General features: G+C 44.0%; 1 protein-coding gene across 7 annotated transcripts in view; it reads left to right on the top strand.

The window, feature by feature from the left end:
- Nucleotides 1-8,780, top strand: part of RSPH3 (radial spoke head 3) — a 39,703-nt gene extending 30,923 nt beyond the window's left edge. The window contains exons 9-11 of one of the 7 annotated variants that reach the window (XM_088840877.1): nucleotides 1,238-1,413; nucleotides 1,510-4,036; nucleotides 8,614-8,780. The gene's annotated coding sequence lies outside the window, so the exon portion shown is untranslated. The other 6 variants (XM_088840878.1, XM_088840876.1, XM_088840875.1 and 3 more) reach the window with 6 other exon arrangements.
- The last annotated feature ends 9,016 nt before the right edge of the window (nucleotides 8,781-17,796 follow it).

Here is a 17,796-nt window from a genome sequence, read left to right as displayed (position 1 = left end):
AGCACTGACTGGGGCTGAGCAGAGCTAGAATTTGACTCCAGGAGAGAACCCTCAGCCCTGCATCATGACATGCTAATGATCAGCTGCGTAACAGGGGGAGCCCCAGGCCCTCCCCTAGCACGGTCAGGGTCTGGGAACCAGGCGTGGTAGTGGCAGCTATGTAACGTGGGAGACCCATGATTTCCAGCTCTGATCTGCCACTCAGCATTCCTCAGGCCTGACTACCCGGCCTTAAGCACTCTATGGTGTTCCATTTCCTTACAGCAGATGGAAGACCCCAGCGGTCCTTTTCCATGGAAAGGCAGCTCCAGCTCTGAAAGGCCAGTGCTGCCGAGGAGGAGTCCTGGACAGGTTGACCCCTACTTCACGGTCCACTTTCCTTCATCCAAAGGCTGTCCCATTCCTTGTTCCATCAGTAGGCAGTAAGTAAGCAGTGTGTGCCTGCTCAGTCGTGTCTGACTCTTTGCAACTCCATGGACCATAGCCCGCCAGGCTCCTCTGTCCATGGGATTTTTTCCAGGCAAAATACTGGAGTGGGTTGTCATTTCCTGCTCCAGGGGATCCTCCCAACCCAGGGATCGAACCCACATCTCCTGCATTGGCAAAAGATTCTTTACCACTGAGCCACTTGGGAAGCCCCTCTTCCATCAGGATCTCATACCTTTTCTCCCATGGGGGCTTCCCTCAGAGCTCAGTTGGTAAAGAATCCACCTGTAATGCAGGACACCCTGGTTCAATCCCTGGGTCGGGAAGATCTGCTGGAGAAGGGATAGGCTACCCACTCCAGTATTCTTGGGCTTCCCTTGTGGCTCAGCTGGTAAGGAATCTGCCTGCAATGTGAGAGACCTGGGTTCAATCCCTGAGTCAGGAAGATCCCCCTGGAGAAGGGAAAGGCTACCCACTCCAGTATTCTGGCCTGGAGAATTCCATGGACTGTATAGTCCATGGGGTCTCAAAGAGTTGGACACGACTGAGCTACCTTCACTTTCACTTTTCACCCATGAGGACCAAGAGACCAGTCCTTGACAGACTCTGAAGAGGCATTGCAGAACAGACTAGCAGCTGTCAGATCCAATCCAGGGAAGAGAAGAGGTCACAAGATCAGAGCCAGCATTGCGGATGTGGCACCTGTGTCCCACAACTTTTATGGGGCTCAAGCTTGATTTAATGTTCTGTTGTCACTGTCTTGAAATTTATAATTTTTGAACAGGGACCCCACATTTTTTATTTTGCACAGGCCCACAAATTGATGGAGCCAGGCCTATCGTTGTAAACAACCATCCTCCTCATCCTTGTATGTGAGAGACTGACTCTTCTAACTCACCGTCCGTGTTGATCCATATACAACACGATGTACTGGCAAGCCAGCAGAAAGTCAGGCACGGTCCTCTTATCTAGACCCACCCTGGCCAGGTAGGCAGGCCAGTCTGCTGAATCTCTGTGCCTTGGGAAATCTCACTGGCTCTTTCACCAAACACAGCTGACAGACCGGTATCATTGTCTGTTCAGTTACCCCCAGCCAAGAATGAAGCCACTTGAGAAACTGTGGTGTCTCCGAGCTCGCACTGGCCTATTCCAGCATCCCAGGAAGGTAGCTCACTCACCCTGGGGCTGAAGAATGACCATCTGGACTGTGCCACGTGTGGTCCCGGGGGTCAGTCGGTCAGCGGCCGCTTTCCCCAGCGGCGATCACAGCGATGCCGTGAGGACAGACTCACAGCCATGCCGTGAGGACAGACTCACCGTGGTCAGCAGCATTGCTCTCCAGCACCCCCACTGGTACCGCTGTCTTCCTGGCAGATGGAGCCTGGCCTGCTCAGCCCCAGGAACTAAGGTCCGTTGCTGGTAGTCCTACCTCAGACCTAGCCCCAGTTACCCAGCATTACCACTGTTTATCAGCCAGTTTCTACCACCAAACTGAGCTGCCCGAGGACCAAGAAGTGCTTTGTGTTTGAATTTTCATTGTCCACCTTGTGGGCGTCAACCAGTGTCCACCGCGTTAACAAAACCAAGCCAGCGTCCATCTGGCTTAAACTTGAACAAAGCTATTACATCAAACTCAATTCGTTTCATTGTTTTCTGTGTTTTTCTGACCCCCCTGGTTTCCCAGTACCTATTCTTACAGTTCATCTCCACTCAGCCATCATGCTTGTAGCGTATAAACAGTGCTTGCCCGAATAACCCATGCTTTGTTCACTTGTCCATATAGCTGCTGATATTTTTGTATCAACCTAGTTTGCATGCCTCTCATGACTTTGGTTTTTTCCCCCTAAATTTCTAATAACTGATCCCTTTCTTAAATAAGATGAATCATTAAGATGTACTATTTCAGTTGCTGTCACTTACATCACCTCAAAAACTCATTTCAGAAGTAATTTTGGTGGTTAAGTTGATTAAGCACCTCATTTTTGTTAGTTACCTTGTTGGATAAAACTAAGGAGTTCAGTGCTTTAAAGGTAAACTGAATCATCCACATGGTTGGGTGTCCATGTTCTCTGTAATACAATCACCCCACAGGATGGAGAACAGGGTCCGTTCTCAGGGGTTCAGCTGAGGCCGCTGAGGGGGAGGCAGGAGGTGCCTGGAGAGGAGAGGCGCCCAGTGCAGGGCTCAGAGGGGCTGTCGCCACCCTTCAAGTTTGCAGGGAGCCAAGTACCTCACAGAGAGGCTCCTGTGGGGGCGATGGGTATGCTGTGCGGTGTCTAGGCAGTAAAGACACTCCCAGGGAACCAGGTAGGTGTTTGACGTGTGATCCCCAGAGTTGGAAATAATTGCCTTTGAAGCATTTATGAACTGTGGTGCTTTTGAACTGTGGTGTTGGAGAAGACTCTTGAGAGTCCCTTGGATTGCAAGGAGATCCAACCAGTCCATCCTAAAGGAAATCAACCCTGAATATTCATTGGAAGGACTGATGCTGAAGCTGAAGCTCCAATACTCTGGCCACCTGATGGAAAGAACTGACTCACTGGAAAAGTCCCTGATGCTGGGAAAGACTGAAGGCGGAGGAGAAGGGGATGACAGCGGATGAGGTGGTTGGATGGCATCACCGACTGGATGGACATGAGTTTCAGCAAGCTTCAGGAGTTGGTGATGGACAGGGAAGCCTGGCATGCTACTCCTCCATGGGGTCACAAAGAGTTGGACACGACTGAGCAACTTAACCGAACTGAGCTGAAGAGTTTGTAGCAAACTTTAAAGAAGTGTCACCAAATAAAGAATGGATTTACACAGCCTCAGAAATGACAGGTGCATTCAGAGTCCCTTCAGGACATTTCAGGGCAGGACCTACCTGCCCCGTGTGCCCATCCGCCCTACTGACCATCAGTCTGGTGACTTGAGCATCTGGCGGGCGGAAGTGCCGGCCGGCGCCGCAGGTGGCACTTCCCCACCATCCCTCAGAGCCTCCCTGGTGGCTGAGGTCAGGGCACACACTTTTTCATCAGTGTGCAGGTCGCAGGAACCGCAGCCACCTCCCTCTCCGGGGTCTTTGAGGAACTCCCAAAAGCTCTCTCTGAAAGAAAGAGCCAAGGTCTTACACTCATGGTCCAAGGGACCCCTTTATGGCAGGCCTGCCCTAGCCCTGACCCAGCTCTGAGGGGTCAGAAACAGGCGTTCGCAGCAAACTGGGGAAATTGGGAAAAGAGGGGAAGAGCCTGTCACAGCAGCCCCAGCCCTCTGCCACCCCACTGCAGACCACCAAAGCTGAAGCTGACCGAGCCTCGGAAGGGAAAGAGCTTCCTCCCAGATGAGAGTTGGACACAACTTAGCGATTGAACAACAGCAAGAGTCAATTATTAAGCTTTCTTAAACTTTTGTTTCTTAGACTTTTTGCTTTTGTTTTTTTGCTGCACCAGGACTTAGTTGTGACATGTAGGATCTTAGTTCCCTGACCAGGGTTTGAACCCAGGCCCCCTGCATTGGGAGTTCGGAATCTTAACCGCTGGACCACCAAAGTGAAAGTCACTCAGTCACATCGGACTCTTTGCCACCCCATGGCCTGTACAGTCCATGGAATTCTCCAGGCCAGAATACTAGAGTGAGTAGCCTTTCCCTTCTCCAGGGGATCTGCTCAAATGAGGAATCAAATCCAGGTCTCCCCCATTGCAGGTGGACTCTTTACCAGCTGAGCCACAAGGGAAGCCCAAGAATACTGGAGTGGGTAGCCTATCCCTTCTCCAGGGGATATTCCTGACCCAGGAATGGAACAATAATTGAGCTATCAGGGAAGCCCTTGGGAAGTCCCAATTGTTAATTATTCTGAAGGTTTAAGTATATTAAGAATGACCAGCTGCTGCTAAATCACTTCAGTCGTATCCGACTCTGTGTGACCCCATAGACGGAAGCCCACCAGGCTCCCCCGTCCCTGGGATTCTCCATGCAAGAACACTGGAGTGGGTTGCCATTTCCTTCTCCAATGTGTGAAAGTGAAAAGTGAAAGTAAAGTCGCTCAGTCATGTCCGACCCTTAGCAACCCCATGGACTGCAGCCTACCAGGCTCCTCCATCCATGGGATTTTCTAGGCAATAGTACTGGAGTGACTTGCCATTGCCTTCTCCGAAGAATGACCAGAAAAGGTCTAAAATCTGCCCAAGATGTTATCCAAGAAACTTTTCACACAAGAGTCCACAGAGTGGGCTTAACCAGCCAGTGGAATGAGAATGAGCTTGTGTTCTGCCTGCCCCGCCTGGAGACCAGCTTGCTCAATAATCCGCTTACACTGTGTAGGAGTATAAGGTATTCATTATGTGCAATGAAGGTCAACTTCTCAGACACTGCCACCCTGTATAGATTCTTTTGTTCTATTTCACAATCATTTATCTTTCTCTAAACGTAACACAAAGGGAATGCAAACACACACATTTATAGAGGATTGCGTTTCTAAGCAGACATAAACCAGGTTGCCATCTTGCCTTGGTAAATTGGGTACTTTACCAAGGCTCTGCCCTGCCGGCAGGGTTTCAACAGGTGCCTGAATTGTAAGGGAAGCCACTGTAATCAGCAGAAGGTATCAGGCAGTGACTTCACATCTTTTATTCTGATTCCTTTAGGAAGAGTTCTTTTAAACGTTTTTTGTAATGACAGAATCCATACCATGTTGCCCAATACTGAACTGAATCAACTTTTTTTGAGAGAGCTCTTGATATTTATCTTCAAAGAGATATATCCAGTTACCTGTGTTTTTTTTTAAGTCTATCAGAAAATTGAGATGGAGTTTTTAAATTTTTTTGAAATATACTTGATTTACTGTGTTGTATTAGTTTCAGGTGTACAACAAAGTGATTGAGTTATGCATGTATACATATGTTCTTTTATTATGTTCTCTTCCATTATAGGTGATTGCAAGATATTGAGTATAGTTCCCTGTTCTATACAGTAGGTCCTTGTTGGTTATATGTTTTATATATAGTAGTGTGTATATTTTAATCCCAAACTCCTAATTTATCTCTCCCCCGTCTCCTTTGGCAACCATAAGCTTGTTCTCTCTATGAGTCAGTTTCTGTTTCATAGATAAGTTCACTTGTGTCACATTTTAGATTTCTATATGAGTGATATCAGATGATACTTGCCTTTCTCTCTGACTTACTGCACTTATATGATAATTTCTAGGTCTAGCCATGTAGCCACAAATGGCATTATTTCATTGTTTTTGTGGCTGAGTAATATTCATTCATTATTTCATTGTTTTTGTGGCTGAGTATTATTCCATTGTATATACGTACCACTTCTCTATCCACTCAGCTGTCGATGGACATCTAGGTTGTTTCTATGTCTTGGCTATCATAATTAATGCTTCTGCAAAAATAGAGGTGCACATATCCTTTCAAATTATAGTTTTGTCCGAATATATGCCCAGGAGTGGGATTGCTAGATCATATGGCAATTCTATTTTTAGTTTTTTGAAACAACTTCATACTATTATCTACCAATTGACATTCCCACCAATACGATAGGAGGATTCCCTTTTCTCCACAATCTCCCCAGCGTTTGTTGTTTGTAGACTTTTTAGTGATGGCCATTCTGAGTGGTGTGAGGGGGTACCTCACTGTAGTTTTGGTTTGCATTTCTCTAGTAATAGGCAGTATTGAGCAGAGTCAGAGAAGTGATGTGACAATAGAAGTAGTGATGAGCGGCCACACGCCAAGGAATGTGGCCAGCCTCTAAAAGCTGGAAAAAAAAGACACACAAATTTGCTTCTGTGGAGCCTCCAGTAGGAACCAGCCCTGCTGATGCCTCAGAACTAAGATAATAATAAACCTGTGCTGTTCTGGAGTTGCTAAGTGTCCTCTGTTACAGCAGCAGTAGGAAGCAAGTACACTCAATAAATGTCATTAGTGGAAGAGAAGTAAAGTAAGATGAGTAAATTTTCAAAATTCCTCACACTGCAGAGACTGCTTGCATAAACTGTCTAAAAGCCAGGACTAACCTGTGCTCCGGAGTGCACTGATAATTGACATGTCTGCTGTCCTGTTGTTATTGATTGCATAGTGCTGGCCACCATCAAGTCCTCTCCAGGAGAATTTTGTACATTTATGACACTTGTTTTATTTTTCACATTTTGTCAGATTCATAGGATGCCTTTTCTTTTTCCACGTTCAATCACTATGGAAGAACTTGACCCATTATAATGTAGAAAATGCTGGATGCCAGCAAGCACCAGGTCAGCGGTTGCTCCCTGGGCCATCCCAAGTTGTCCAGACAGACTTGCAGGCAGTGAGTGGGTGCTCAGTAGGTGTCCGTTGAATAAAGGAGCAGTACGGGGCCCCGTCAGGAGCGCTGGCTCTTGTCCTGGCCCCTGCTCGGTGGCCGTGCAAGGGGAAAGCCCTTCAGGTCTCTCATTTCACTCTCTTCATCTGTCCACCAAGGGCTTCGGCTGGATGATCTACGAAGCCTCTTCTGAACTGCCGATGACTGTGAAATGCCAGCATTACACTCACTCACGTCACATCTCGTGTACTCCTCATAGGCAGTGGTGGATGGAAAAGAACTGTCTCAAAAATCCTCGACCACTTTCATTCATGATCCTCCCGCCAGTGCCCACTTTTAAAGTCAGTACAAATGTCATCTCCCTAGAGCCTCCTGAACATTCTCCAAGGAGCCTTTTTTGCAGAGCTTGGATGAACCATGCAACGGGGCTCCAGCCACAGCATCAGATGTGATCCATTGGCTCCTGGCTGCTGCAGTCATAGACATTTGTAACAGACATTTAAGGGCACCAAGTGCTCCGAGAAAGAGACAGCCAAGAGCATGTGAGGCTTTGTCAGATGGAGACTAAGAGCTGGTGGGTAAGACTCAGAGCCACGCTGAGCTCCCTGCACTGAGCATGGAGCTGCAGCCCCCAGCCGGCCCAGACCCAGTGAGCCCTGTCATCGTTCCCTTGATCCAGCGGGAAGTAAGACAACTGACGCTGAGGAATTTGTCCCAAAGTCACATCAGTACTCAGAGGCAGGGCCCGGGCTCACACCCAGCCGGCTGGCTCCAGAGGCCCCCTCCCCCACACCACCTCCACTAGGCTGGGCAGTTCCAGCTCCACAGTTAACCTCGTAAGTGAATTAGCAAATAGGAGGCTACCTCTAGAAACTCAGTTTATGTGCTAACTTTCCAGAGAGACCTGATGTTGCTTTAGGAAAAAAAAGGTATATTAGCAGCTGCATTTTCAGATTAACCCAGTGCTACTTTTCTGGCCACATTTAGATCATATAGAAGCTCAAAAAGTTTGCATCACTTTAAAAAAGTGACTGTCTTCACATTGCACACAGGATTTACTTAATGACAGAGCTAGTTCCACAGAAACGAAGACAATGGAGTAACCTTTTACATGACACTGAAATAGCATAGTCTTCCCAGAAGTCAGGAGGGAACAGTTTGGATAATGTGTGCATGCTGCTGCTTTTTTTTGGAGTGTCCAATAAGTTGCTCTGCATGGGGTTTGTTTCCCCTAGAGATATTTGTAAACAAACAGATATGCCCCCAATTCTAATGAAAAGTTATTGTTTAATTTTTTTTTAAGGTTCAGGTCCCCCTTCTTCAGTTACTACGGACAACGAAATAACCCTGAAATGAAATGACTCATCTTACTTCTAGTCAATTTTTTAAAAACCTTACTTCTTCTATTTAGGAAAAATTTTTAAAGTTTAATGGCAAACAAAAGCTGTCTAAGGCACCTTAAGAACAGACTATACAGAGGACTCATAAATACACAAGTTTGTTCTTTTCTAATACTTTTTCTTTCTTGTGTAGGCATGTTAAAATGATTCCTAACTGAGTGAAATAAGTTTAGGCGGTATAGCTACATAAATTATAAGATAATTTCAGTAGATCTAGAGATTATAGTGTTACAGATGCTTCAGCATTATTCATGTATTAAGTGTTGGTCATTCCTTTAATAACGTTCGTGTAAATTCTTAAAGCATCGTGCACTGCTTTCTGTTGGGGGCCGCGTCAGCCAAGTCTCCACTGGACTCTGCCAGTCGGTCATGCTTCCTTCTGAAAAATGGGCCCCATGGAAAACCATACTGTTGGACGAGGGCTCTGGGTTTTTTCAATGAGAGAACTGTATTATATTAAATGTGATTTTTATGTATTTGTATGTAATATGTGTATGTAATTTCACAGATCTTTATCCAAGATCACGCTTCATCCTTTGCATCAAGAAGATTTTGGCCACAACATTTCGAATCATCTGTTTTCATTTTTTGGATGGAGGAAGAAGGGATAAATGAAAATATGAACATTTCTATTTTGTGGTTGGTTCATCTCTTCAATATAAATTATTCATAAAACCCTTTTCTTGACACTTGTTTTCTCTAGTGAGTCAGAAAAAAAAAAAAAAACAGAAACCACTATCTACTCCTTTCCCCTGTAAACAAAAAACCAACATAAAAAGAGAGCATTCAATAACAAAAGGCATAAGTATGGCCTGTCAGACAGATGACAGCTTGTTTGTAGAGTGATCAGAGAGGATTCAGCTGCACATTTGAAGGAAGAATTGAGAGTGCACGTCTGTACCACGGGGAGAAAACAGAGTTAATCTTGCTACTGTGTCATTTATTTCTTCAACAAATATTTATCCAGTCCCTACTGTGTATCAGGCTCTTTCTTTGTGACAAGGAACACAATGGTGAGCCATCAGAGAAAGTGGCTACCCCAACTCTCGCATCTCCTGGAAACAAAATTCTGTCCCCCACCCCGCCCCCCGCCTCTATCAGCAAGGCCACAAGCCCCACTATGATCATTTTGAGCTACGCTTCAAAGCACGTTTTCAAACAGCACTTTCTTCAGTGAATGTACAGTGTGATTCAGCTGGTCTGGGTGGGGCCTGGGTATCGTTTTTTTCAAAGCTCCCCAAAGTTAGTGGGATATACAGCCACGTGCCCTGCTGAAAAGTCGAAAACCTCACCATTGTTTCTTCCCTGAGTTCTCGCCTCAGCGGTGGTTTCTTTAGTCTCATTTGACCCAGAATATACTTCTCAGCGTTCCAGAAAAAGTAGAGTTGGAGCCAGTGAATTACGGTATGGCTAGACCCTCGCCATGCCGGCCAGCCTCCGGCCCCCAAGGAACAGCGGCTGAGGGGGCGAGGGGTGTGGGCCATAAACACAGTGCTGAGGGGATACGGCAATCACTGACCCCAGCTGCCCCCTTAGCCCCCTGCTACAGAGTGTTCTTTAGAAGTGCAGGTGAGAGTCCGGGCTGGGGGAAAATGCCAAAACTCTGTCTGTCTTATAAATAATTAAATGACCATAACGAAATTGTATCCTACTTACTTTGGTGAGTGGCAAAAGCAACTTATAAAAGTATCTAAAAATCATCTATTGCCTTTTACTCAGAAATTTAGGCAGTATCTAGGTATCTGGTATCTAGATTTAAAGAACATAGGGATTTATTTTCAGGGACTATTGGCCAGAGTGAATGTTACAATATTAAAATAGCATTACATAATAAAAATCAATGAAGTAGTAAGGTTTCAAATTTAAATGGGAGTTATCTGTTTTAATTGATCAGTTACTTGGTGTGATTACACACACACACACACACACACACATATATAATTCTTACAGTGTTTTCATGTCCTGGAACTACCTTTGGTTGACAATATAATTTGATTAACAGTGGCTTATGGTTTAGGTTGATGATAAACTGTAAACTGTGATAAACCTCGCAGGGTGGGAAAGCTTCACAGTAAGCATAGTGTGGTCTCACATCCTGACGTGTAACTTATTGCCTGAAAACCTCTCATCATGTTCTCTTAAAGCTGATCCGTAAGCCCCAGGACACACTCCATGCAACATGTAAAGTGAAGGGAAAGTCTCTCAGTCGTGTCCGACTCTTTGGGACCCCATGGACTGTACAGTCCGTGGAATTCTCCAGGGCAGAGTACTGCAGTGGGTACCCTCCCCTTCTCCAGGGGATCTTCCATACCCAGGGATCAAATCCAGGTCTCCCACATTGCAGGTGAATTCTTTACCAGCTGAACCACAAGGGAAGCCCAAGAATACTGGAGTGGGTAGCCTATCCCTTCTCCAGTGGATCTTCCTAACCCAGGGATCGAACCTGGGTCTCCTGCATTGCAGGCGGATTCTTTACCAATTGAGCAATGAGGGAAGCCCATACAGTACTTTTAAAAATAGAATCTCGGGACTTCCCTGAGAGTCCCGTGGTTGGGACATCATGCCTCTACCACAGGGGGCAAGGGTTTGGTCTCTCGTTGAGGAACGAGGATCCCACATGCTTCATACAACCAAAGAATGGGGAAAACAAATTTTTAAATAAAAATAGAGTGCCTACACTCCAAGAGCTTCCAAATGACGCAAAACTGAGTTTACATTTTAAGTTGCTGCCTGGGTGAGCAAAGGGGAGAATGTGAGTCAATAAAAACCTCTAGAATCTGATTGGATTTGTCAGAGAACACTAATACCTCCTCCTCACTCATTCACTCCTTCAGCGGACATTTATCACCCTCCTGGGTTTGTGAGGTTCAGGGAACAAGACAGGGTCCCTCCCTTCCTTCCCGAGCTTAGACTACTTCAGTTTTGTTTTCCTGCAGAAGAGAGTATGCCAGCGCGCCCAGCAACACCAGAAGCAGGGTCCAGACAGGGATTTAGCCGATGTCTAGCGCGGAGAAATGAAGTGACAATGGAGAGAGTTTTAATTTGGCAGTATTGTCCATCTGGGGTCAAACAAATGGAAAGACTCTGTAAAATTCAAACTATACTGTTGAAATAGCTGAAACTAATGGCACTTAGAAAGGGAGAGGAGGTTAGTTCTTTGAAGCACTGTGCTGTTTAGGAGATAAGCAGGTGTAGGAAAGCCTTCTTTATGGTGTTTAGAAACGTTGTGGGTGTTGATGGCATTACCCACAACCCGATACTCCCTGGAGCTTAGTGAGAGGAGACATCGTGTTTCACCCGTGTTCTTTCATCAGTGGGTTCGCTGACTCAAGAACCAGTGTTAAGAGATGCTATAAACTGCCTGCGAAAATGTTCTGATAGTCACTTAAGACTGCACCAAACACTCCCTGGGAACAGGGTGCTAAGATCGACACATGAGCTCTTTCAGACCCAAGAGACTGCCTCCGGTGGACCCGACAGTGCCCAGAAGCAGAGCAGCTAGGCTGACGCCATAAGCTGTTCAACCCTGAACCCATTAGCAGAGCCTCCGAGACCCTGGGAAGGAGGCCTCAGATGGATTATTCAGTTGAATTCAATTTCGTGTACAGAGCAAGGTTAACAAAAGAACTAGTGTAAGTTACCCGCCTCATCACAGAGCTCATAGACAGAGAACCTAGGATGTTAGACAAAAGGTTCCAGGGCATGGCAGCTTAAGGAACACAGATAACTGAGCCTTACTGCTGCCAGCATTGAATCCTTGGGACCAAGGGTTCTGAAACGATGTAATAAAGCTCTGATAAATACTTGAGCCTCTCCAGATTTAAAAAATAATAGAATCAATTTTACTGACCTACCAACAATACATTCTAATCCTCAACTTTGTTTTACAGGAATTTTATAAATGTACCATTAAAGAAAAAAGTTTGAGTTCTTGCTGTTTCTGGTGCGGAATAAAAATAGTCAATAGACTTGGTAAAGAAGGTTGCTGCTCTTGCATTCGTAACTGAAACCAAAAGTGAAGTGCAGAAATATAAATGAGGTTTTCAGTCCATTCTTTAGACTTGAGGTTTGAACACTCTCAACTGCTTGTCCTTCTGCTGTCATTAGTGGCAGAGCACATTCTTGGGCAATGATGTCAGCGGAGGACTCTGAATACTAATGGAAAATCACATTTTGTCCTTCTGAATTGTTAATGCAAAATGCTATTGACTATAATCAGCTATAATAGATGGAGGAAAACTAAATTAAAAAAAAAAAAAGATTACGTACCTTCCATGACCGCATTCTCCACTGGGTGGTCAGACAATACGACACAGTATATTTAAAGGGGATTTTCCTGGAAAATCCAATGGTTTCACTATACAGGGAAATCTAAACTTTTATGAATTTTATACCGTAGAGGCACTGAGCTCCTAACAGGACACACAAAAAAACAAGGGCTATTTTTTTTCTTCTTCTGACTCATAGTTAATTTAATGCTGCTAAAGATTAGAACAAAAAATACTCTCATCGGATTAAAAAAGAAAGTAATCGTGGGTTTTCTGCTTCAAGAGAAAAGTAAAAGAACAGTCCACACTTATGAAATGCAATTCTAGTGTGCAAACAAAATCCTTGATTTATATATCTTTATTAATTAGGTAGTGGCAGTCAAATTAATAAATGTATACAAATTAATAAATATATAAAAGTTCAAATAAAATGAGTTTGCTTCCTCTGAAGAATATTTCACTTAAATTTTAAGTTTCAGAAGCTCAGTTTTTGGAGAAGGAAATGGCGACCCACTCCAGTATTCTTGCCTGGAAAATCTCATGGACGGGAGAGCCCAATAGGCTACAGTCCACGGGGTCGCAAAGAGTCAGATACGATTGAGTGACTTCACTTCCCTGATAGTCCAGTGGTTTTAACACTCTGCACTTCCAATGCAGAGGACGTGGGTTCGATCCCTGGCTAACTAAGGTCCCACATGCTGCATGGTGCAGCCAAAAAAAAAAAAAAAAAGCACTGGCTAAACATTAAAAAAAGAAGCTCAGTTTTCATATGTCCACTGGTTTTTCATTGTGTTTGACACACCATTACTTTTCTAAGTGCATTATTTACATAAGGGGAACTTACCTTGGATTTCCCAGGCAGCCAGTGTAATTTAGGTGAGATCGATAATCGTTTTTTAACAAAACTGGATTGTTTTTGGACCAGCACTCCTACCAAGGACAATTAGAAAGCCTGAACAAAACATAAAAGTAGGTTTGAAGTCATCGGAGCTCTCCCAAGGCAGTGGGTTCCTTCAGAGCTAAGAAATGAAAGAACGGGGAAGCCTTCTCAATCTCTGACAAGAATCCAGTGATGTACCCCCAGCCCAGCTGCTTGCCAAAAGCAAAAGCAAATCTTCTCTGTAGGAAAATAACATCAATGCAGCATCTCCAGTTTTCACCAAAACTTTTATACATAACATCTGGCACTCATTCAGAAATAACCAGAGCACAGGAGAAATCTGGCCAGGTCTGCTCTAACCACGTGACCAAAACAAACATCACTGAAAGTGTGTCTTTGAAATTTTGTGCCTCCTTAATGATGCCCTGAGAAGGACACATCAGTTAGTTCTCCAGTATTTCTACCAAATAAGTGTAACCTTATTCTAATCAAATAGTCAAACTCAAATTAAGAAACCTGTACAAGTGACTCATACTAGTCAAAATTTGTCAATGTTATGAAAACGAAGGAGGAGGCAACATTTCAAAATAATGAAAACTAAGATGTAACAATGAAATGCAAGATGTGACCCTGGATGGACCTAAGATAAGGGAAAAATATAAAAGATTCAAGCAAAGGACAGCGATAGGAAAATTTGAATGTAGATTTTTGTACTTTAGACAAAACTATATCAGTGTTACATTTCTTTTTTTATTGAGGTGTAACTGACACATGACAGTTTCACCTGCACAACATGATGTGATAATTGTATATACTGAGGAATGACCATCACAATAAGTCCAGTCCATATCTTATGGAACGTACTTACAGAATTTTTTCTTGTATTGATGACTTTGAAGGTCTACTCTCTTGGCAGCCAGGCTTCTCAGGTGGTGGAGTGGTAAAGAATCTGCCTGCCAATGCAAGAGACACAAGAAATGTGGGTTTGTTCCCCGGGTCGGGAAGGTCCCCTGGAGGAGGAAATGGCAACCCACTGCAGTATTCTTGCCTGGAGAATTCCATGGGCAGAGGAACCTGGTGGCTACAGTCCACGAGGTTGCAAAGAGTCGGACATGACTGAGCACGCAGCACACTCTTTGCAACCTTCAATTGTGCAACATAATATTGATCACTATAGTGGCCAGACTGTTTATTACACCCCCGTTAAATATTTCATAACTGAAAAATTTGTAACTTTTGATGCCCTTCACCCATTTTGGCCAACACCTCCCTCCCACCTGCACCTAGAAACCACTAACCTTTTGTCTGTAGGTATGAGCTTGGTTTTCACTTTTGTTTTGTTTTTAGACTCCACACATAACTCATAAGGTATTTGTCTTCGTCTGAGTTATCTCACTTAGCATTATTCTAAGGTCCATCCATGTTGTTTCAAATGGCAAAATTTTATTTTTATGCTAAATATTGATAATATTCCATGGTGTATATGCATGTGTGTGTATCACATTTTCATAATCCATTCATCTGATGATGCTGGAGAAGACTCTTGAGAGCCCTTTGGACTGCAAGGAGGTCAAACCAGTCAATCCTAAAGGAAATCCATCCTGAATATTCATTGGAAGGACTGATGCTGAAGCTGAAGCTCCAATATTTTGGCTACCTGATGCAAAGAGCCGACTTACTGGAAAAGCCCCTGGGGCTGGGAAAGATTGAAGGCAGGAGGAGAAGGGGATGACAGAGGATGAGATGGTTGGATAGCATCACCAACTTGATGGACATGGGTTTGAGAAAATTCTGGAAGATAGTGAAGGACAGAGGATCACAGAGAGTCAAACAAGACTTAGCCACTGAACAACAGCACCAATACTGATGGACATATCCCTTTGGCTATTGTAAGTAATGCTGCAATAAACATGTATCTTCTCAAGTCAGTGTTTCTGTTTTCTTCAAATAAATTACCAGAAGTGAAAGTGTTGGATCTTCCGGTAGTTTTTAAAATGTTTTGAGGAATGTCCGCACTGTTTCCATAGTGACTGCACGGGTTTATATTCTCCCCAGCACTGCACAAGTGTTCCCTTTTCCCCATGTTCGCACCACTTTCGACAGAATGCATGGGCATCTCTCCATTTCCCACCAAAAGAAAGAGCTTACACACTATCAAAAAGACTGGCTGCCTTTACTGGATAAAAAGCATGAATTAGATCATTCTATCAAAAATGTATCAATTTTAGTATATTGGATTCTTATAAATCATAGCTAAATGATTATCACTTAACTGTATCTCTACCTACTAAATAAGACTTGTGCCGGATCGAGTATTCTGCCTAATTCAGCCACATCAAGTTCTGAAACATTAAAAAAATAAAGCATACGCTATTTAAGAGAATGTTTTAAAATTTGTCACACTGAGAAAACACTGCCTCTGTTATTTTCCAATACAACCACTGGTGGTCCCCTCCTCAATAAAGGGAATCCAGCACTTTCCAGACTTCCCCATAGTCAGAATTATCTGGTTGCTTGTTAATGACATGACCCCCATGGTGATCCTAATTGATGTGTCTAGCATGAAGCCCAAACTTCACCTTGGGTAGTTAGTATCAGAAAAGCTGGATTTGACAATCACTGCGTTCCTTCTCTGTTGGCTCTGCAGTTACTGATGTTGACAACTTTGATTCTGCAGCAATGGAGGTTCCCATAGGTATCAGGTTGAGCTGGTTGATGTTGCTGCATGCAAGTTCCAAGTTGCATCTGACTCTTTGTGACCCCATGGATTGTAATCCACCAGGCTCCTCTGTCCATGGGATTTTTCCAGCAAGAATAATGGAGTGGGTTGCCATTTCCTTCTCTAGGGGATCTTCCTGACCCAGGAATCAAACCTGTGTCTCCTGTATCTCCTCAGGAAGATTCTTTACCACTGAGACACCTGGGAATCCAAACTGGTTGATAGTGTTGGTCAAATCTTCTATAATATACTGATTGTTCATTTGTTCTATCAATTACTGAGAGAAGGGTATTAGACATTGCCAATTATAGCTCAGTTTTTTGTTTCTTTGGTTTTGTATGTTTTTGCTTCATGTATTTTGAAACTTTTTCACTAGGCATATACCCATTTACAATTCTTCAGTTCAGTTCAGTTCAGTCACTCAGTCGTGTCCGACCCTTTTCAACCCCATGAATCACAGCATGCCAGGCCTTAGGTATGCTTTGATTCATTGATCCTTATCAATTTTTTTTTCATTTTCAAAAATAGCCATCAGGAACTTGCCATGTCAGAAAGCATTTGCAAATTTGGAACAGTCTTTTTATATAAGAAAGTAGTGTGTCTCATCTTTAATTTCCATAACTCTTTTTAAAGACTTTTCTCTGAGAACTAGCAAGCATCCATGTGCTATAGAAGATTTTCATATTCATTTCCTATTAAAAATCACTATAAATTATAGTGGTTTTTTTTTGCTTATATGTCTTTATTGACGTATATTGGTGGTGGTGATTTAGTCGCTTCAGTTCAGTTCAGTCACTCAGTCATATCCAACTCTTTGCGACCCCATGAATCACAGCACGCCAGGCCTCCCTGTCCATCACCAACTCCCGGAGTTCACCCAAACTCATGTCCATCGAGTTGGTGATGCCATCCAGCCATCTCATTCTCTGTCGTCCCCTTCTCCTCCCGCCCCCAATCCTTCCCAGCATCAGAGACTTTTCCAGTGAGTCAACTCGTCACATGAGGTGGCCAAAGAATTGGAGTTTCAGCTTTAGCATCAGTCCTTGCAATGAACACCCAGGATTGATCTCCTTTAGAATGGACTGGTTGGATCTCCTTGCAGTCCAACTCTTTGCGATCCCATGGCCTGTAGCCCACCAGGCTCGTATGTCCATGGAATTCTCTAGGCAAGAATACTGGAGTGGGTTGCCATTTCCTTCTCCAGGGATTGAAGTATATTGACATAGGATACACAGCACATATTTAATGTATACAATTGAATGAGTCTGGACCCATGTACATTCCCATGTGATCACCACTGCTGAGGTAATGAACACATTCATCATCCAAAAGTTTTCTCCTGCCCTTGGGAATCCACACATACCTCCATCCTCAGGCAGCCCCTGATCTGCTATCACCATAGATGTGTTTGCATTGTCTAAAATTTTCTAAAAATTGAATCATACAGTATATATACTTTGGAGGGTCTGACTTTCCTTTACACAACACCGTTATCTGGAGATTCACCGTGTTACCGCATGAACAATAGTACAACTATCGTACTACTGTGCTCACTCTTTCACTCATGAGTACTGTTCCATTATATCCGAATTCATTTATCTAATCACCAACCGAGGGAACGTGGCCTCATTGTCCAGGCCTTGCTTGAGATGTGAGCTTATTATTCCTGTTAAACTAGTCAGTCGGGATTGGAATTTAGCTTATTTTCTCTAAGGTGTGAGGGTAATGCTCACGTCTGGGATGTGGGGTGGGAGACGAGCCAATACTTAGGACTGATGTCAAGTGCGGCATAATCCTACAGGTTCTCCACTTCCACAGGAGCAG

Source organism: Moschus berezovskii, chromosome 10 (assembly GCF_049115385.1).
Source record: "Moschus berezovskii isolate FMDL1 chromosome 10, NW_MosBer_1.0, whole genome shotgun sequence".
Lineage (NCBI taxonomy): Eukaryota > Metazoa > Chordata > Mammalia > Artiodactyla > Moschidae > Moschus > Moschus berezovskii.
Note: the sequence above shows the minus strand (reverse complement) of the source record. Positions and strands in the feature narration are given on the sequence as shown.